The sequence below is a fragment of the Catharus ustulatus genome, chromosome W (genome assembly GCF_009819885.2).
Source record: "Catharus ustulatus isolate bCatUst1 chromosome W, bCatUst1.pri.v2, whole genome shotgun sequence".
NCBI classification, from domain to species: Eukaryota; Metazoa; Chordata; class Aves; order Passeriformes; family Turdidae; genus Catharus; species Catharus ustulatus.
In genome coordinates, this window is record NC_046261.2 from 7,753 (window position 1) to 29,651 (window position 21,899).

The 21,899-nt window shown below is 50.7% G+C and overlaps 1 long non-coding RNA gene across 1 annotated transcript; it reads right to left on the reverse strand.

Annotated features, from left to right (window-relative positions):
• Nucleotides 1-204: 204 nt before the first annotated feature.
• LOC117005067 lies at nt 205-21,857 on the reverse strand. The gene is made up of 3 exons (XR_004419763.1): nt 21,758-21,857; nt 21,489-21,672; nt 205-458 (listed from the first exon to the last, which is right to left on the reverse strand). It is a non-coding gene; the product is annotated as an uncharacterized LOC117005067 (long non-coding RNA).
• Between the last annotated feature and the right edge of the window lie 42 nt (nt 21,858-21,899).

The window sequence follows — 21,899 nt, forward strand, 5'->3', positions numbered from 1 at the left end:
GAAAAAAGGCAGGAGTTTTTCCTAAAATGGAGAGTGAAAATCCCCTCCCTCCCAGTTTACTATGATTTGTAAATTAAGGGACTCTCAGGCAAAGGTATGGGTTTAGGAATAACAGTTCTTTACTGATATATCTACAAGACAAACTAGCACAACATCAGCTATGAAAAAAATCAGCAACAAAACAGAACAAAACTTACTCCCAGTACCTTTTACAGTCATAGAGACTCTTTTTTGCACGGTCCCGGTGGAGAGCGGGGAGGGCCCCTTACAGCTGCGGCAGCAGCAGATGGGAGCAAGGAGACGAGGCGGCAGAAGCAGGTCCGTGTCCCAGGTGGGAGAAGGGTGAAGGAAGACTCCGCTCACCGTTTGGGTCCGGGTTCTCAGCGCTGTTCCCAGAAGCAGGAGGCTCTAGCAGTGCAGGGCTGAAGGGCAGATCCGACCGCAGAGAAACCTCTCTCCTTGGTGTTCCGACCGACGAGAGAGTGTCCCCCCGGAAGGAAAAAAGAAAAAAAGAACAAACGACCATCCACCTAGACCCTTCAAACCCAGCGATTGAGCCAGCGAGACAGCCCCCACCCATCCCTTTTTTCTTGGGCAATTAAAAGCTAAGGGAACTGCGTTGGCCAGCTTCTTTAGCATGATAATTAGAAAAATTCTCCACTGACGGAAAGAGTAAAAACCCCCCCGAACCCCCAACATTATCCACCCCGAATTTTTCCCATGCTAACATACTACATCAAATTGGAACCTTTAAATTATATACATACATGCAGTTGTAGACACAGTATCATTAATAGTTCCCACTAGAACAAGGTCTCCTTGGGGTATGCATCACATTTCTCCATCCCTTTGCATCACTCACCAGGTACAACCTGGTCATTGAATGCAAACCACCCCATGGACAGGACTGTCTTTACTGGAGGAGGCGTGCACCCAAACAGTTTTTCCTAGCATACCTCTCATGTGGACCACTGGAACCTTACCTCCATCTGGTGTTCCCAAGGGCTCAGATTGGGCAGGGCCTGCTCGGTTAGTGGAACCTCGGGTATTCACTAACCATGTGGCCTTTGGTAGATTACTCTCCCAGTTCTTGAAAGTCCCCCCACCAAGTGCCTTCAAGGTGGTTTTAAGCAGGTCATTCCACTGTTTGACTTTTCCAGCTGCTGGTGCATGGTAGGGGATATGGTACACATACTCAATGCCGTGTTCCCTAGCCCAGCTGTTTATAAGGCTGTTCTTAAAATGAGTTTCATTGTCTGACTCAATTATCTCAGGTGTACCATGTCTGCAAAGGACTTATTTCTCAAGGCCCAGGATGGTGTTCCGAGCAGTGGTGTGAGGCACAGGTTAGGTCTCCAACCAGCCGGTGGTGGTTTCCAACATGGTCAGGACGTAGTGCTTGCCTTGGTGGGTCTGAGGCAGTGTGATGTAGTCAATCTTCCAGGCCTCCCCGTATTTATATTTGGACCATCGCCCCCCATACCAGAGGGGCTTCACTCACTTGGCCTGTTTGATGGCAGCGCATGTCTCACAGTCATGGATAACCTGAGAAATACTGCCCATGGTTAGATCCACCCCTCGGTCTCGTGCTTACTTATATGTGGCGTCTCTGCCCTGATGACCTGAGGCATCATGGGCCCATCGAGCAAGGAAGAATTCGCCCTTGTGTTGCCAATCTAAGTCTATCTTTGACACCTCTATCTGTGCAGCCTGATCCACCTGCTTGTTGTGCTGGTGTTCCTTATTAGCGCGACTCTTTGGTACATGGGCATCCACATGACGGACTTTCACAGGTAGCTTCTCTACCCGAGTGGCAATGTCTTTACACTCATCAGCGGCTAAGCTTGGTTTTCCCCTACATTGCCAGTTTGCCTTTTTCCACCTTTCCAGCCAACCCCACAGAGCATCGGCTACCATCCGTGAATCAGTGTAAAGTTACATCTTTGACCTCTTCTCTCTCTCAGCAATGTCCAAGGCCAGCTGAACAGCTTTGAGTTCAGCAAGTTGACTGGATCCACCTTCTCCTTCGGTAGCTTGTGGAACCTGTCGTGTGGGGCTCCATACGGCTGCTTTCTGCTTACGATTCATTCCCACAATGCGGCAGGAGCCATCAGTGAAAAGAGCATAGCGTATTTCATCTGCTGGCAGTTGGTTATACAGTGGAGCTTCTTCAACCCAGGTCACTTGTTCTTGCTCCTCGTTGTTGGTGAGACCAAAATTTTCGCCTTCTGGCCTGTTCGTAATTATCTCCAAAATCTCAGGGCGATTCGGGTTTCCAATACGGGCGTGTTGCGTGATGAGGGCAATCCACTTGCTCCCTGTGGCATCGGTGGCGTGGTGGGTAGAGGGAACCTTTCCTTTGAACATCCACCCCAGCACTGGCAGTCGGGGTGCCAGGAGGAGTTGGGCTTCCGTGCCAATCACTTGTGAGGCAGCTTGAACTCCTTCATAGGCAGCCAGGATCTCCTTCTTTGTGGGGATGTACAGTAATTTCACGAATACAAGCCGCACCAATTTGACTAAGATTTTGCTCCTAAACCGGAAATGCGGCTAATAATCAGGAGCGGCTAATACAACCTCAGAAGTGCCTGCCAGAGTGCTGAGCCGAGCAGCTGCAAAGTCGGCATTTTGCGATTGTTACAAATCGCTACTTTGTTGCACCGCGGGTGGAGCCTGGCTCCCTGTAGGCAGCACGGGGGGCGGGGAGAGAGGCGGGAGAGCTCTCTTTCCTCCTCTGCCACAGCCCAGGGGAGAGACGGGGGGGGCCCGGCGCCGCCATTGCCGCGGCCCGGGGAGGAGAGGGGGGACCCGGGCTGCCCCTACCACGGCCCGGGGAGGGGGGGGGAAGCCCGCGCCGCCATTGCCGCGGCCCGGGGAGGAGAGGGGGGACCCGGGCTGCCCCTACCGCGGCCCGGGGAGGGGGGGGGAAGCCCGCACCACCATTGCTGCGGCCCGGGGAGGGGGGGGGGAGCGCGTGCCGCCATTGCTGCGGCCCGGGGAGGGGGGGGGAAGCCGGCGCCGCCATTGCTGCGGCCCAGGGAGGGGGGGGGAAGCGCCCGCCGCCATTGCTGCGGCTCGGGGAGCCGACAGGAGCCCCGCGCAAGCCATTGCTGCGGCCCGGGGAGCCGACGGGAGCCCCGCGCAGCCATTGCCGCGGCTCGGGGAGCCGACGGGGTGCTTTGTCCCCGCCCGCCGCCGCCGCGGCAGGAGCGGGGAAACTCCGTCCCTGCCCGCCGCCGGCGCCACAGGCGCGGGAAAGCTCCGTCCCCGCCCGCCGCCGCTGCCGTAGGAGCAGGGGAAGCTCCGTCCCTGCCTGCCACCGCGGGGCAGCGCCGACCCGGGGTGACCGAGCCCAGTGGCAGCGGCGGCCGGCCCCGAGCTGCAGCACCGTGCTGGGCCACCTGGCCCCGTCAGCGGCCCCTAGCGGGCTGAGCCTGCACAGCCTTAGCTCAGCCAGCAAACCCCGCCCTCCCGCGGTTCTGTTACTAATTGCACGCGGGTCCTCGCTGCGAACGACAGAGCGGCTTATATTCGTGTGCGGCTTATCTATGGACAAAAACCAAAATATTTGCCAACACCCAGAGATGCGGTTTATAGTCAGTGCGGCTTGTATTCGTGAATTTACTGTAATTGGCTTCAGACCCTCTGTAGCTTTGGCTCCAGAATCCCAGTAGCCGACCTCAAGTTTCACCAGGCACCTTCTGCCAAAGGCTTCAGGACAGGCCATGGTTCCCGGCTGCAGTGTAAAGCACGTTCTTCACCTCTGGTCCCATCTTTACTGGGCCAAGGGCTATTGCATGAGCGATCTCCTGCTTGATCTGGGAAAAGGTTTGCTGCTGCTCAGCACCCCAGTGGAAATCGTTCTTCTTACGGGTGACCAGGTAGAGAGGACTCACAATCTGGCTGTACTCAGGAATGTGCATTCTCCAAAAGCTTATGGCACGTAGGAAAGTTTGTGTTTCCTTCTCGCTGGTCGGTGGAGACATCGCAGTGATCTTATTGATGACTTCAGTGGGGATCTGTCATTGTCCGTCTTGCCACTTTACTCCCAGGAACTGGATCTCTCCGGCAGGTTCTTTGACTTTGCTTTTCTTGATGGCAAAACCGGCTCCCAGCAAAATCTGGATGATCTCTATTTTCTCAAATACCTCCACTGCTGTGTTTCCCCACACAATAATGTCATCCATGTATTGCAGGTGTTCTGGAGCTTCACCCTTTTCCAGTGCAGCCTGGATCAGTCCATGGCAGATGGTGAGGCTGTATTTCCACCCCTGGGGCAGACGATTCCACGTGTACTGCACTCCCCTCCAGGTGAAAGCAAACTGAGGCCTGCACTCTGCTGCCAGAAGAATGGAGAAAAATGCGTTGGCAATGTCAATGGCGCCATACCACCTTGCTTCCTTGGACTCTAACTCATACTGGAGTTCCAGCATGTCCAGCACAGCAGCACTCAGTGATGGAGTCACTTCGTTCAACGCACGATAGTCCACAGTCACTCTCCATTCTCCATCAGACTTGTGCACAGGCCAGATGGGGCTGTTGAAGGGTGAGTGGGTTTTGCTGACCACTCCTTGGCTCTCCAGCTCACGGATCATCTTGTGGATGGGGATCACGGTATCTCGATTCGTCCGGTACTGCCAGCGGTGCACTGTTGAGGTGGCAATTGACACTTGTTGCTCTTCCACCTTCAGGAGTCCCACTGCAGATGGGTTTTCTGACAGTCCAGGCAAAGTGTTTAACTGCTTAATGCCCTCTACTGCTAAAGCAGCTATTCCAAAAGCCCACCTGAATCCCTCTGGGTCTTTGTAATAGCCACTCCTGAGAAAGTCTATGCCTAAAATGCACGATGCCTGTGGCCCAGTTACAATTGGATGGTTCTGCCACCCCTCCCCTGTCAGGCTCACCTCAGCTTCCAGCAAAGACAATTCCTCTGATCCCCCAGTCACCCCAACAATGGAAACACGCTCTTCCCCCACATGTTCTGATGGTATTAGGGTGCATTGTGAACCAGTATCAACTAATACTCTATATTTCTGTGGCTCTGATGTGCCAGGCCAGTGGATACACGCTGTCCAATAGACCCTGTTATACCATGCCTCTCCCTGGCTAGAGGCAGGGCCCCTCTAGCCTTGGCTGTTATTCCTTTCCTGGGCATACATGGTAGAGGTTCCTTCAAGTGGGTCTGACCGATCATCCTCCCTTCTGTAATGCCCAGCACCTTGGTCATGGGAGGTTGAGGCTACCTTCACTTTAGTGTAGCTCCCTCGGTTAGCATTTCCCTCCCTGAGTTGACGGACCCGTGTTGACAGGACACAAGTTGGTTTCCCATCCCATTTTCCCATGTCTTCCCCATGGTCACGCAGAAAAAACCATAGATCAGCTCGTGGGGTGTACCCTGTCTCCCTAGCTGGGGGGCGTTGGGCTGTAACTTTGAGGTCTGACACTCACACCGATGCTCCATTCATCTTCCTCACCTCTTCCCTTATCTCCTTCATCTCCTCCCTTATCCCTGCCTGTATGCAATCCTGGACCACGGAAGAAACGTGGGCCTGCATTGTGCCATTCATCATACTGTGAAAATCCCTAAGCTTGTTAGCAACAGAGCTCACTGTTTCTCGGTGTTCATCAGCATTAATCATTGCAATAAAGGTAGTATATTGAGATGGCCCTAGGTTTGCCAGATTCCAGAGCATCTGCCCTGTGCACCTGACCTTGTCAGGGTCATTGTCATGCTGTCCATCCCTCCCAAAGAGTACCTGCAATACTGCCACTTCTCTCAGATGTTGGATCCCTTCCTTAAGGGTCTTCCAGTGTATTCTATTGTGGTGCTCCTGCATTCTTTCTTTGTTGACAAACCTCTCTCTTACACTCATTAAAAGTCGTTCCCAGAGGAGAAGGGGGCCTGGCTCCCTTACGAATATCTGCTCTACACCTGAGTCCTGGGACAAGGATCCCAAATTCCTTGACTCTGTTCCATCCAAGTACACACCTGTGCCCATAAGGTCCCAGACCCGAAGTAACCTAGTTGTAAAAGCCTCCCAGCCCCATCGTGCAATATCTTTCCGCAGATTACAGAGATTTTCATATGACAAGGAGTCGGTGATGATTTCAAGCCCTGGTTCCCATGCTGGTTGGGAGGACCCTCCTCTCTGGTCCTCCTTGTCTAGGTGCCTTGTTTTCAACTTAGATTTTCTAGTTTCCTAAGGGGCGACTGCTGCTGACTGTGTGTGCCCTTGCAATTCAGCTAGAACCTGGGCAGATGTAACATCTATGGGTTCCACTGCAGCATCACTGGATTCTCCCCCTTTAAGGCAGGGTTTCTGACCAGCTGGGGAAAGGTAGTCCTTCATCATCTGGCTCATTTCCTTCACTAGGAAACCCACCCACTCTGCGTGGTTCCAATTTACCAAAATATGAGTATTGGTCTAATACCGATACTCAACTGTGACAGACAAAAGACTCTCTAACAATTTAAAGTTAGAAAGGGTATGTTTATTCAGCGCTGGGCAGCAGCGTGGGGTAGCCCCCTAATACGCACTGCAAAATTACAGGTGGTCACAGAGTCTATTTATTGACAAAAGGTTTAAACAAATACATATTCATAATAGCAGCCCCTGCCATCCCCTGCTTCCTATGGTAATTAGCTTGAATAGCTATTAAGCATGCGTGGTTGGCTTCTTGAATTAAGTCTGGGGTCGTTTTTGTGGGGAGGGGTCTTAGAAGGAGGAAGTAAGGCAAGTCTTCCTCGCCCTGACCTTTTCTATTAATGACAATACAAATGGTTTTTGGGGCAACTCCAGTTTTGCAAAGAATGAGTTTCTGGTTGCAATTGTTCGTGTTCTTTGGACCTAACTACTAGTTTCATCCTTTCCCATTGCAAGCACAGCTGAACAAACATAAATTGACAGGCAATCAATTATTTAAGTTTCAGGTAACTATCTCAAGCTCAGTTTCTTTTAACTAAAATTCTAATTTCTTCAAGATTAGTGTTTCAGTTCCTTTCTGAGGTTGGTTGTGGGGCAGGGTCAGGTTCTGGGGCAGCATCCCTAGTCCCTGGTGCGGGGTCAATGTCTGCTACACCATCCGTATTTCCTGGAGTAGGTATCAGGGTTGTTATCCAGATCAATCCCCCTTTATCTCTAAATGCTAAGTAGAACAGTTTTAACAGGGATATCAGCAATGCCAGCCACTGAATGATATTATTAGCACTTAGAGGAGATTTGAACCCTTAAAAAACTGGTGGGGTAGACCCAAAAATCTGGGTGAAGGGTTGGGAGAAAATTTCCTCTGGTGCCATTCCCTCACAGTAGGTACCATTATTAAAGTAAACCCAAAAACATACAGTTAGTGTGTGACAGTCTTGAATCCATGTACCCGCCTTCCAAAGGAAGTTAAAAATCCATGAATTCCTCACCTTACTGACCCATAAAACAAGCTGGATAACAGCCACAGTAGTCATAGTTATAGGGTCCATGTTTAGACAAGGACTTGCAAATGGGAGAGATATACAGTGATTTCACGAATACAAGCCACACTGAGTATAAGCCGCATCTCTGGGTGTTGGCAAATATTTCGTTTTTTGTCCATAAATAAGCCGCACCTGAATATAAGTTGCTCTGTCTTTCGCAGCGAGGACCCGCGTGCAACAAAGTTTCCAAATACTAACGGAACTGCAGCAGGGCGGGGTTTACTGGTTCGGCTCGGGCTGTGCAGGTTCGGCCCGCTAAGGGCTGCTGACGGGGCCAGGTGGCCCAGCTCGGTGAGGCCGCTCGGCGGGGCCTCTCGAGGTTGGCCGCCGCCTCTGGGGTCGCTCGCCCCAGCCCGCTGCCGCCGTGGTGGCGGCGGGCGAGCGCGGAGTTCGCCTCGCTCCCGCCGCGGTGGCGGCGGGCGGGCGTGGTGGCGGTGGGCGAGCGCGGAGCGCCCCCTGCTCCCGCCGCGGTGGCGGGGAGCGAGGGCGGAGCCCTCCGCCTCCTCCCTGAGCCGTGGGGATGTCAGCACAGCCTCTCCCCAGCCTGAAGTAGGGAACTCCCCTGCCTCCCTCTCTCCCCCAACGCTGCCGGCGCTGTGCTGGCTCCACCTGCCGCGCAACACAGTATCCAATTTGTAACAATCGCGAAACCCTGGGTTTTACTACAGGCGCTCGGCTCGGCACCCTGGCTGGCACTTCTGGGGTTGTAAATGTCAGAAAATTATTCACATATTAGCCGCTCCTGAATATTGGTCGCACTTCCGGTTTGAGAGTAAAATCTAAGTCAAAATGGTGCGGTTTGTATTCGTGAAATTACTGTATATGTGATCAGGTGCAGCCCAAACCAGGTTAAACCGGACCACATGTTGCTAGCACACATTAAAATAAAAAACAACCTTAGGTGTTGTGGGCTGGGGGAGGTTTAGAAATTTTTCCCATTATTATGTTAAGCTAGTCGGGGTGGCTCCCCTTTTAGCCGTTTAAGTGGTCAAAGGAATAGTTGGGCGAGCCCTGATTTTCTTGATTGTTGAAAGTGGAGTGCTGCTTTTGTCCTTCGGCAGGTGGGGGGACACTGGTAGCTCGCCGGCCGAACTCGAGGAGAGAGGTTGCTTTCTCCGTGGTGAGATCAAGCTCCTTTAGACTCGGACTGCTAAAGCTTCCTGTTTCCTCTGAACAACGCTGAGAACGGGGACGCCCACGGTGAGCAGAGTGTTTTCCTCACCCTTCTCCCACCTGGGACGGCCGGTGCCACCTCGCTCTCCCTGCTCCTGCAGCAGTTGCGACTGATAGGCTGCCTGCCCTGCTCCATCGCGACTGTGCGGACGAGGAGTGGCATCGGTGACTAAAAAAAGGGACTGAAACTGAGTTCCGTTCTGTTCTGTCACTGGTTTCTTTTTGTTCTCTTTCATATAGCTGATGCTGGTTTTGTTTGTCTAGTAAATATATCAGTAAAGAACTGTTATTCCAATCCCATACCTTTTTTGCCTGAGAGTTCCTGAATTTCCATTTCCTGGCAATACTGTCCCTTTAAACCAGGACAGATCTTGGTGCCCACCGTGGGGCTCGAAGTTAAGGAATAACAGTTCTTCAGTTGCCTGAGATTGTCTTTTTGTGTGCTAGTAACATGTGGTCCAGCAACATGTGGTCCCGTTTAATCTGGTTTGGGCTGCACGTGTTCATACATGTATATCTCCCATTTGCGAACCCTTACATAAACATGGGCCCTGTAACTAAGGCTACTGTGACTGTTATCGAACTTGCTTTATGGGTTGATAAGGTGAGGAATTCATGGATTTTTAACTTCCTTTGGACGGCGGGTACATGGATTCAGGGATACCACACACTAACTGCATGTTTTTGAAATTACTTTAATAATGGCACCTACTGTGAGGGAATAACACCAAAGGAAATTTTCTCCCAAAACCTCACCCAAATTTTTGGATCTACCCCACCAGTTTTTGAAAGGTTCAGATTTCCTCTGAATGCTAATGATATCATACAGTGGCTGGTGTTACTGATAGGCTTGTCCTATTTAACATTAAGAGATAAGGGGGGATTGAGCTGGATAACAACTCTGATACCTACTCCAGAAAATAGGGATGGTGCTGCAGACATTGACCCTGCCCCAGAGACTAGGGATGCTGCCACAGAGCCTGACCCTGCCCCAGAGACTAGGGATGCTGCCCCAGAGCCTGACCCGGCCCCACAGCCCACCTCAGAAAGAAACCACCCGGAGTGGGTGGGGGTTCTAGTGAAGCAGATGAGTAAGATGAGCCAGATGATGGAGGAGTACCTCTCCCCAGCTGGTGAGAAGCCCTGTCATAAAGGGGGAGAATCCAGTAATGCTGTAGTGGAACCCATAGGTGTTACATCTGCCCAGGGTCCAGCTGAATTTCAAGGGCACTCACAGCCAGCAGCAGTCGCCCCTGTAGAAACTAGGAAGTCTAAAATGAAAACAAAGCACCTAGACAAAGAGGACCAGAGAAGGCCCTCACAACCAGCATAGAAGCCAGAGGTTGAAATCATCACTGAGTCCCTGTCTTATAAAAATCTCCGCAATCTGCGGAAAAATATTGCACGACAGGGTCGGGAGGCTCTGACAACTTGATTACTTCAGTTCTGAGACCTCACGGGTACAGGTGTGCACTTGGATGGTACAGAGGCAAGAAATTTGGGATCCTTGTCCCAGAACTCAGGTGTGGACCAGATATTCATAAGGGAACCAGGCCTACTTCCCATCTGAGAGCGGTTTTTAATGAGTGTAAGAGAGAGGTTTGTCAACAGAGAAAGAATGCAGGAGTACCACAATAAAATGCATTGGAAGACCATTGAGAAAGGGATCCAACAGCTGAGAGAAGTAGCAGTACTGGAGGTACTCTTTAGGAGGGATGGACAGCATGACAATGACCCTGACAAGGTCAGGGGCACAGGGCACATGCTGTGGAACCTGGCAAACCGAGGGCCATCTCAATACACCACCTTCATTGCAATGATTAATGCTGATAAGCACCGAGAAAGAGTGAGCTCTGTTGCTAACAAGCTTAAGGATTTTCACAGTATGATGAATGGCGTAGTGCAGGCCCAAGTTTCTTCCGTGGTCCAGGAGGTAAGGGGAATAAGGGAGGAGATGAAGGAGGTGAAGGGGATGAGAGGTAACATAAGTGAGATGAGGGAGGAGATCAGGAAGATCAAGGCAGCACCAGTGCGAGCCTCATACCCCAAAGTTACAGCCCAACGCCCCCCAGCTAGGGACAGAGGGTAAACCCCAGCGGGCTGACCTATGGCTTTTTCTGCGTGACCATGGGGAAGACATGGGAAAATGGGATGGGAAACCCACTTCTGTCCTGGCAACACGGGTGCGTCAACTCAGGGAGGGAAATGCTAACCGAGGGAGCTACACTAAAGTGAAGGTAGCCTCAACCTCCCATGACCAAGGGGCTGGGCATTACAGAAGGGAGGATGATCTGTCAGACCCACTTGAAGGAACCTCCACTATGTATGTTCAGGAAAGGAATAATAGCCAGGGCTAGAGGGGCCCTGCCTCAAGCCAGGGAGAGGCACGGGATAACAGAGTCTATTAGATGGTGTGGGTCCGATAGCCTGGCACATCAGAACCACAAAAATATAAGGTATTAGTTGATACTAGTTCACAATGCACCCTAATACCATCAGAACATGTGGGGGAAGAGCGTGTTTCCATTGTTGGGGTGACGGGGGGATCACAGGAATTGTCTTTGCTGGAAGTTGAAGTGAGCCTGACAGGGGAGGGGTGGCAGAAACATCCGATTGTAACTGGCCCAGAGGCTCCACACATTCTAGGCATAAACTTTCTCAAGAGTAGCTCTTACAAAGACCCAAAAGAATACAGATGGGTTTTTAGAATAGTTGCTGTAGCGGTAGAAGGCATTAAGCAGTCGAACACCTTGCCTGGACTGTCAGAAAACCCATCTGCAGTGAGACTCCTGAAGGTGGAAGAGCAACGAATGCCAATTGCCACCTCAACAGTGCACCGCCGGCAGTACCGGACGAATCGAGATACCGTTATCCCCATCCACAAGATGATCCGTGAGTTGGAGAGCCAAGGAGTGGTCAGCAAAACCCACTCACCCTTCAACAGCCCCATCTGGCCCGTGCGCAAGTCTGATGGAAAATAAAGATTGACTGTAGACTATCGTGCGTTGAACGAAGTGACACCACCACTGAGCGCTGCCGTGCCAGACATGCTGGAGCTCCAGTACGAGTTAGACTCCAAGGCAGCAAGGTGGTATGCCACCATTAACATTGCCAAAGCATTTTTCTCCATTCCCCTGGCAGCAGAGTGCAGGCCTCAGTTTGCTTTCACATGGAGGAGCGTGCAGTACACGTGGAATCGTCTGCCCCAGGGGTGGAAACACAGCCTCACCATCTGTCATGGACTGATCCAGGTTGCACTGAAAAAGGGTGAGGCTCCAGAACACCTTCAATACATCGATGACATCATTGTGTGAGGAAACACGGCAGTAGAAGTATTTGAGAAAGGAGAAAAGATCATACAGATTCTGCTGAGAGCCGGCTTTGCCATTAAAAAGAGCAAAGTCAAAGGACCTGCCGGAGAAATCCAGTTCCTGGGAGTAAAATGGCAAGATAGACGGCGCCAGATCCCCACTGAGGTCATCAATAAGATCACCACAATGTCTCCACCAATCAGCAAAAACGAAACACAAGTTTTGCTAGGTGCCATAGGCTTTTGGAGAATGCACATTCCTGAGTACAACCAGATTGTGAGTCCTCTCTACCTGGTCACCCGTAAGAAGAACGATTTCCACTGGGGTGCTGAGCAGCAGCAAGCCTTTGCCCAGATCAAGCAGGAGATCGCTCATGCAGTAGCCCTTGGCCCAGTCAGGACGGGATCAGAGGTGAAGAATGTGCTTTATTCTGCAGCCGAGAACAATGGCTTGTCTTGGAGCCTTTGGCAGAAGGTGCCTGGGAAAACTCGAGGACGATCTCTGAGATTCTGGAGCCGGAGTTACAGAGTGTCTGAAGCCAATTACACTCCCACAGAGAGGGAGATCTTGGCTGCCTATGAAGGAGTCCAAGCTGTCTCAGAGGTGACTGAGACGGAAGCACAACTCCTCCCGGCACCCCGACTACCAGTGCTGGGGTGGATGTTCAAAAGAAAGGTTCCCTCTACCCACCACGCCACCGATGCCACATGGAGCAAGTAGATTGCCCTCATCACGCAACGCGCCCGCATCGGAAACCCAAATCGCCCTGAGATTTTGGAGATAATTACGAACTGGTCAGAAAGTGAAAATTTTGGTCTCGCTGATAACGAGGAGCAAGAACAAGAGAGCCGCGCTGAGGAAGTCCCACCATATAACCAACTGCCAGCAGATGAAACATGCTACGCTCTTTTCACCGACGGCTCCTGCTGCATCGTGGGGATGAACCGGAAGTAGAAAGCAGCCATATGGAGCCCCACATGACAGGTTGCACAAGCTACCAAAGGAGAAGGTGGATCCAGTCAATTTGCTGAACTCAAAGTTGTTCAGCTAGCCCTGGACATTGCTGAAAGAGGGAAGTGGCCAAAGCTCTACCTTTATACTGACTCGTGGATGGTAGCCAATGCTCTGTAGAGTTAGCTTAAAAGGTGGAAAAAGGCAAACTGGCAACGTAGGGGAAAACCAATCTGAGTTGCTCATGAGTGAAAAGACATTGCCACCCGGGTAGAGAAGCTACCTGTAAAAGTTCGTCACGTAGATGCCCATGTCCTCAAGAGTCGAGCTAATGAGGAGCACCGACACAACAAGCAGGTTGATCAGGCCTCAAAGATAGAGGTGTCAAAAATAAACTTGGATTGGCAACACAAGAAAGAATTGTTCCTGACTCAATGAGCCCATGACGCCTCAGGTCATCAGGGCAGAGATGCCACGTATAAGTAAGCACGAGACTGAAGTGTAGTTCTAACCATGGACAGTATCTCTCAAGTTATCCATGACTGTAAGACGTGCACTGCCATCAAACAAGCCAAGCGGGTGAAGCCCCTCTGATATGGTAGGCGTTAGTCCAAATATAAGTACGGAGAGGCCTGGCAAATTAACTACATCACACTGCCTCAGACCCACCAAGGCAAGCACTACGTGCTGACCATGGTGGAAGTCACCACTGGATGGTTAGAGACCTACCCTGTGCCCCATGCCACTGCCCGAAACACCATCCTGGGCCTTAAGAAGCAAGTCCTTTGGAGGCATGGTACCCCTGAGAGAATTGAGTCAGACAATGAGACTCATTTCAAAAACAGCCTCATAAACAGTTAGGCTAGGAAACACGGCATTGAGTAGGTGTACCACATCCCCTACCATGCACCAGCAGCTGAGAAGGTCGATCGGTGCAATGGTCTGCTTAAAACCACCTTGAAAGCACTTGGTGAAGAGACTTTCAAGAACTGAGAAAGTAATCTACCAAAGGTCACATAGTTAGTGAATACCCGAAGTTCCACTAACCAAGCAGGCCCTGCCCAATCTGAGCTCTTAAAAACACCAGATAAAGATAAAGTTCCAGTAGTACACATGAGAAGTATGCTAGAGAAAACTTTTTGGGTAAACTCTGCCTCCAGCAAAGACAATCCTGTCTGTGAAGTGGTTTTTGCTCAAGGACCAGGTTGTACCTGGTGGGTAATGCAAAAGGATGGAGAAACCCGATGCATACCCCAAGGAGACCTTGTTCTAGAGTGAACTATCTATGATACTGTGTCAGTAACTGCATGTATGTATGTACAGTAATTTCACGAATACAAGCCGCACCAATTTGACTAACATTTTGCTCCTAAACCGGAAATGCGGCTAATAATCAGGAGCGGCTAATACAACCTCAGAAGTGCCTGCCAGAGTGCTGAGCCGAGCAGCTGCAAAGTCGGCATTTTGCGATTGTTACAAATCGCTACTCTGTTGCACCGCGGGTGGAGCCTGGCTCCCTGCAGGCAGCACGGGGGGCGGGGAGAGAGGCGGGAGAGCTCTCTTTCCTCCTCTGCCACAGCCCAGGGGAGAGACGGGGGGGGGGGGCACCGCCATTGCTGCAGCTCGGGGAGGAGAGGGGGGACCCGGGCCGCCCCTACCGCGGCCCGGGGAGGGGGGGGGAAGCCCGCGCCGCCATTGCTGCGGCCCGGGGAGGGGGGGAGAAGCCCGCGCCGCCATTGCTGCGGCTCGGGGAGCCGACAGGAGCTCCGCGCAAGCCATTGCTGTGGCCTGGGGAGGGGGAAAGAAGCCCGCGCCGCCATTGCTGCGGCTCGGGGAGCCGACAGGAGCCCCGCACAAGCCATTGCTGTGGCCCGGGGAGCCGACGGGAGCCCCGCGCAGCCATTGCCGTGGCTCGGGGAGCCGACGGGGTGCTTTGTCCCCGCCCGCCGCCGCCGCGGCAGGAGCGGGGAAACTCCGTCCCTGCCCGCCGCCGGCGCCACGGGCGCGGGAAAGCTCCGTCCCCGCCCGCCGCCGCTGCCATAGGAGCGGGGGAAGCTCCGTCCCTGCCTGCCACCGCGGGGCAGCGCCGACCCGGGGTGACCGAGACCAGTGGCAGCGGCGGCCAGCCCCGAGCTGCAGCACCGTGCTGGCCCACCTGACCCCGTCAGCGGCCCCTAGCGGGCCGAGCCTGCACAGCCTTAGCTCAGCCAGTAAACCCCGCCCTCCCGCGGTTCTGTTACTAATTGCACGCGGGTCCTCGCTGCGAGCGACAAAGCGGCTTATATTCGGGTGCGGCTTATCTATGGACAAAAACCAAAATATTTGCCAACACCCAGAGATGCGGCTTATAATCAGTGCGGCTTGTATTCGTGAATTTACTGTAATTTAAAAGTTCTAATTTGATGTAGTATGTTAGCATGGAAAAAATTTGGGGTGGATAATGTTGTGGGCTGGGGGAGGTTTAGAAATTTTTCCCATTATTATGTTAAGCTAGCCGGGGTGGCTCCCCTTTTAGCCGTTTAAGTGCTCAAAGGAATAGTTGGGCGAGTCCTGATTTTCTTAATTGCCGAAAGTGGAGTGCTGCTTTTGTCCTTCGGCGAGTGGGGGGACACTGGGAGTGGGGGGACACTGGCAGCTCGTCGGTCAAACTCGAGGAGAGAGGTTGCTTTCTCCGTGGTGAGATCAAGCTCCTTTAGACTCGGACTGCTAAAGCTTCCTGTTTCCTCTGAACAACGCTGAGAACGGGGACGCCCACGGTGAGCAGAGTGTTTTCCTCACCCTTCTCCCACCTGGGACGGCCGGTGCCGCCTCGCTCTCCCTGCTCCTGCAGCAGCTGCGACTGATAGGCTGCCTGCCCTGCTCCATCGCGACTGTGCGGATGAGGAGTGGCATCGGTGACTAAAAAAAGGGACTGAAACTGAGTTCCGTTCTGTTCTGTCACTGGTTTTTTTTTTGTTCTCTTTCATATAGTTGATGCTGTTTTTGTTTGTCTAGTAAATATATCAGTAAAGAACTGTTATTCCAAACCCATACCTTTTTGCCTGAGAGTTCCTGAATTTCCATTTCCTGGCAATACTGTCTCTTTAAACCAGGTCACTTAGGCAACTGAAGAATTGTTATTCCTTTTTTCAATGCCCTCAGTGCCCCACATTGAGCGCCAAAATCGGTCCTGGTTTAGGGGACAGGTACTGCCAGAAAAAAGGCAGGAGCACCTCTTGAAAGGAAGAGTGAAAATCCCCTCCCTCCAATTTATTATAATTTGGAAATTCAGGGGGGGTCTCAGGCAATGATATGGGTTTAGGAATAACAGTTCTTTACTGATATATCTACAAGACAAACTAGCACAACATCAGCTATGAAAAAAATCAGCAACAAAACAGAACAAAACTTACTCCCAGTACCTTTTACAGTCATAGAGACTCTTTTCTGCACGGTCCCGGTGGAGAGCGGGGAGGGCCCCTTACAGCTGCGGCAGTAGCAGATGGGAGCAGGGAGGCGAGGCGGCAGCAGCAGGTCCGTGTCCCAGGTGGGAGAAGGGTGAAGGAAGACTCCGCTCACCGTTTGGGTCCGGGTTCTCAGCGCTGTTCCCAGAAGCAGGAGGCTCTAGCAGTGCAGGGCTGAAGGGCAGATCCAACTGCAGAGAAACCTCTCTCCTTGGTGTTCCGACCAGTGAGAGAGTGTCCCCCCGGAAGGAAAAAAGAAAAAAAGAACAAACGACCATCCACCTAGACCCCTCAAACCCAGCGACTGAGCCAGCGAGACAGCCCCCACCCATCCCTTTTTTCTTGGGCAATTAAAAGCTAAGGGAGCTGCGTTGGCCAGCTTCCTTAGCATGATAATTGGAAAAATTCTCCACCGAGGGATAGAGTAAACCCCTCTCCCCCAACCCCCAACAATACTACACTATTTTCTCATATTTTTTCTTATCCTCTCCAACCATTTAGTTGGAGTTTCTTCCTTCTTTTGTTGTTCAGCAAATGCCTTGTAAGCATTCTGAGCTCATGGCACAGCTACTTTAATACCTCTGACTATCAAGGTTCTATAATCCTCCATATTGTGCCTTCCCCCAGGGTTATTGTGATCCCAGTTATGTCTTTGTATGGGCATTTTCTACTCCCCAGGGGGTCCATTTGCATGTTCCCTTTCCCATATCTGTATCCCTGCTGCTTGGATCATTTGACTTTTTTCAGGTATAAACAAAAGTTTTAATATGGATTGTATTTTGTCCCAGGTGTAAACAGTAAGTCACAAAATTGATCTGCTTGTTTACTTAGTCTAATTGGATCTTCTAGGAGACCTTTTAATTCTTTTTTAAATGTTCTTACTTTGGAGGAATTAAGTGGAACTGTAACAATCCCAATTCCTCCCTTTTCCCCTCCCAATGCTACTTCCCGGAGAGGGTATAGCAGTACTGCTTGGTCTTAATTTTTCAATCACTCTCGTTGGACTGTTCTTCTCCTGGTATTTTGGCTAGGTCTGTCAGGGTGTAGAGGGGGTGCATTAGGTGCTGGCAGATATGGAGGGGACAGGTAATCTAAGGTGTCCCAGTTTTTTCTTTCTTCTAATTTAAATGCATTCACTTCCCCCAGAGAGGTTTCCCCCCCTCCATCAATTGGAGTAATCCTTTTCTTCTTTTCTGACTGCTTCTTTGGCATTCACATAAATATTCAAAGCTTGGCACATCCCCTTCTCACAGGAACCATATAGAGGCCAGAATAAATGGTCTGATCTCTCCTTTAGTCCATTCTATCATATAGTAATGTATCATTTTGATCTAAATTTTATTCTTTGTGTTATGTGTCCACTGTGCCAATTTTATTCCCAAGGGTCTATTGGGAGGTATATCTGTCCATGCTTTCCATCTTGCCCTTCCCCTGGGGACTTTCTCCCTGATTGTTTTGTGTCCCAATTTTATCAGTTTATCCAAACACCTCCCGGACAACCCCTTTTGTTACTCTTTTTTCCACACAAATCTAACTCTACACTCTTCACAGGTATTTTCCCAGTTCTCCTCAGATATACTTTAACTTCTGGGAAACAAATATCGTCTTCCACACACTACTTTAATTATTTCTGCCTGTTGTGACTCAGCCTCTGCCTCCCTCTAAGCTTTTCCTATCCTTGGGCTGTCTACTTCCTCATGTCCTACAGAAATTAAGAAATTTAATGTCCAATATCAGGTTCTTAATTCTGCTCTTCCACACTCCCAGCACCAGGCACTCTTGCAAGTAGCGGTGCAACACCACCTCTTATGACAGTTTTTACACTCACACCAAACCCAAGGCTCGCACCTGGGTCTACAGCTCAAGCACAAAATTGCACTCATACGAACAACCCAAAATCTTTATTATAGAATGACAAGCGCTTCGCCTTTCTCCGGCCATTTCGGTTGCCCAAAAAACAGAACCGCGGATCCAAGCGCCCCACTCACTTCGTACTAACAGTACATCTCATTTATCCAGCAGTTATACTTGCCAGTCTCACTAAATGAAGTTACGCAAGTTTACTTGATCCACCTTTTCTTTCAGTAGCTTCTGCGACCTTTTGTGTGGGGCTCCATACAGCTTCTTTCCATTTTCGATTTGTCCCTACTTTGGCAGGATGTCTACCATCCCTGCCCCCCCCCTCAGATAGTTGGTGCATGAAGAGATAACCAGGGCTTAAAGGCCTAGCAAGGGATCATCTCTGGCACCAAAAGGGCTCAGGTCTCAGCTATGAATCAACATCTTAGTCTGGAGAGTAGATGTGGGAAGAGATTAAAGAAATATTCTTCACCGAGAGACACTGTTTTACAAACTATAAGACACACAAGTTATCACAGAGGCTGAAGCCTCTTACACACACACCCTGAAGTGTTCGAGACCTCTCTGGAGTTTGGACGCAAATCTCGTCGTTACTTCCCTGGGGATTGAAGCAAAGGATCTCGATATGTGTTCTACCAACAATTGGATGGTAAGATACATTGAATCCTAAGTTATTTTTTTTCTTTGCAAGCTGTAACATTAAGAGGTACCTTTAATCTCGTGCTCTATATATCTACTAGTAGTCTCTTTTGTCCTTATTCCTGTGTAGTATTAGTTTAAGTCTTATGTCTGTTAGTTTTCTGTCTATTAAATAAATAATTCATTCTGTATTAGACCAAATCAGACATTATTAAAGAACTTGTGAACGAGAGGGGGTTTTGAGGTGCTGGCCATCTCAATAAAGCTACTGCTGGCTGCCAGAGGCCTGGGCAAAAGGCAAGGGCTTATCTAAATCCCCACATGCATTCATAACACCTACAATGCGACAGGAACCATCAGTGAAAAAAGCATAGTGTGTTCCTTCTTGTGGCAGTTGGTTGTATGGTGGAGTTTCCTGGTCACCTGTTCCTGCTCTTCCTCGTCAGTTAGACCAAAATTTTTACCTTTGGGCCAATCTGTAATTCCAAGATCCCAGGGCAATTCGGGTTTCCAGTACGGGCGCACTGTGTGATGAGGGCAAACCATTTGCTCCATGTGGCATCAGTGGCATGGTGGGTGGAGGGAACCTTTCCTTTAAACATCCACCCCAGCACTGGTAGTCAGGGTGCCAGGAGGAGTTGTGCTTCTGTGCCAATCACCTGAGGTGGCTTGAACTTCTTCAAAGGCTGCCAGGATTTCCTTCTCTGTTGGAGTGTAGTTGGCTTTGGACCCTCTGAAACTTTGGCTCCAGAATCCAAGTGATCAACCCCGAGTCTCCCCAGGCACTTTCTGCCAAAGGCTCCTGGACAGACCATTGCTCCCGGTTGCAGAGTAAAGCACATTCTTCACCTCTAGTCCTGTCTTGACTGTGCCAAGGGCTACCACATGACCAATCTCCTGCTTGATCTGGGCAAAGGCTTGTTGCTGTTCAGGGTGCCAGTGGAAATCGTTCTTCTTGTGGGTTATCTGGTAAAGAGAGCTCACAGTCTGGTTGTACACAGGGATGTGCATTCTCCAGAAACCTATGGCACTTAGGAAAGCTTGTGTTTCCTTCTTGCTGGTTGGTGGAGACATCACTGTGATCTTACTGATGACCTCAGTGGATATCTGACACTGTCCGTCTTGCCACTTTACTCCTAGGAACTGGATCTCTTGGGCAGGTCCTTTGATTTTGCTCTTTTTGATGGTAAAGTTGACTTCCAGGACCTACACATATTTCTGTTAAAATATACTTGATATTGTCTTAGGGATAGTTTTTTTATCCCATATGCATTTTTGTTTTGTTTTGTGGTTTTTGCCCCCCCACCCCCCTGCCTGCAGGTGTATCAGGATGGGTGAGAGCAAGCCTGGGATTACCTGCAAGAGTTGGGGGCGAGGGGGGTTGCTTCCTTCTGGTGGGGCGATTTTGTGTCCACAGCCATGCAGCACAATCCCTTTGACAATACTGTTGCCATATGGCTTTTGCCCATTTCTTTTTGTTTCCTTTGGCACTGTGACTGGAGGTTACTGGCTTGCTTCTCTGCTGCTCAGGAGCCCAGAGCCAGTGTGTGCTGCGCCCAGACCCAGGAGCACCCCATTCCCCGCCGGGGCTGCCCCCTCTGTGCAGCCTGACTCCAGTACCAGCCATCTCCAGTGAGCAACCCAGGGGAGCAATTCCAGGCCCAGCCCTGCTGTTCTCTGCCACTGCTTCAGAGCTTCTTGTTACATTTTACTCTGACACCCAGACACCCCGTGGTTTCTTGCATGGCTCCTGAGTCTCTGCAACACTTTGTTTGCTACAAATATATATTCTAGTTCACATTATACACTGTAATGCAGTGGTGGAATTTTACTGGAGACTTCAATATTGTTCATGTTTAAATAAAACAGTCTTAAGGACAGTCTGGCCCTGGAAATAAAGACTTTGCTTTTTGGAAGCTTAGAGCTGTGCATGAAGGATAAAGGATACCCCTGGACTATCAAGATACTGCCAGCACCCTAGCCCCTCTAATGTGTGTCTGAACCCCTACCAGCATTGTCTGGCATCATAGCTAAGTAACTAGCTAGACTGACTCCAGGGACATCTGAGTCAAGAGACAAGCAGCAAGAATGTTGCAAAAATATAGTTGCTTTACAAAATTTTACTATGATTAATAATGAGCAGTGTGTATGTGTGTATGTTAGTGATTTGTCAAATTGTGTTGTATCTGAATGTCTGAAAGGTATAAGAATCCTATGTAAAACCACATTCGAGATGCCCAAATTTGTCTGGGACACCTCATGCATAGGAAGAAATATTTACCCTTGTAATTCTATACTTTGTGTCCTGTTTTCTCTCAGTCAGCACAGGCCAGTTGCAAATTTTTGTGATGAGGGCATTGGGTCTCCCATCCCTCCCCACAGGCACAGCAGGGCACTGAAGCCCCCACACCAGCCTCTCACCCTGGCCTACATTACGGGTGGCCAGGGAAGGTCTGCCTACAAACTGCAGGCTCTGCAGGCCTTCATGGTCGCCTCTCCCACTAAATGGAGCATCGAATCACCCCCCGCTTCAATTCAGCAGTAAACCGATCTATTTCTGAGGAGGAAACCTACACTTTTCTTTCTCCAGACAGGGAAAGTTTTATGTCCCGCTGCACGGGATGGATTTATTGCCCGGAGTACCTGAGCAGATCCACACATGGTCAGCCGTGAGGGATTTCCTCCTGCAGCCCTGCGGGTTTTTGCTCTTCTCCACGGAAGCGCCCCTCTCCAGGTACCGTGCACCTCCGCTGTCCCCTCACCCCTGTGACATTCCTCCCCGCCGGGGCACGCTCTGCTCTAGCGCTGCCTTGCCCTTTGTTTTATTCTAGAGAAAGGAAAAGAAGACACAGGCTAGGGAAAAAGAACCCCCCGTATCTGATCCCCACATACCCCAGCTAATCAAAACCTACTTCCTTCCCGCTGCGTTCTGCCAGCCCGCACGTGCTATAGTGGGGGGCGGTGAGAGGGGCCAGCACCGCCCCCGCTAGAGGACAGCTACCGCATCGCCACCGTCCGCCAGCACCGCCCCACTCTTAGCGTAGATTGAGCGAC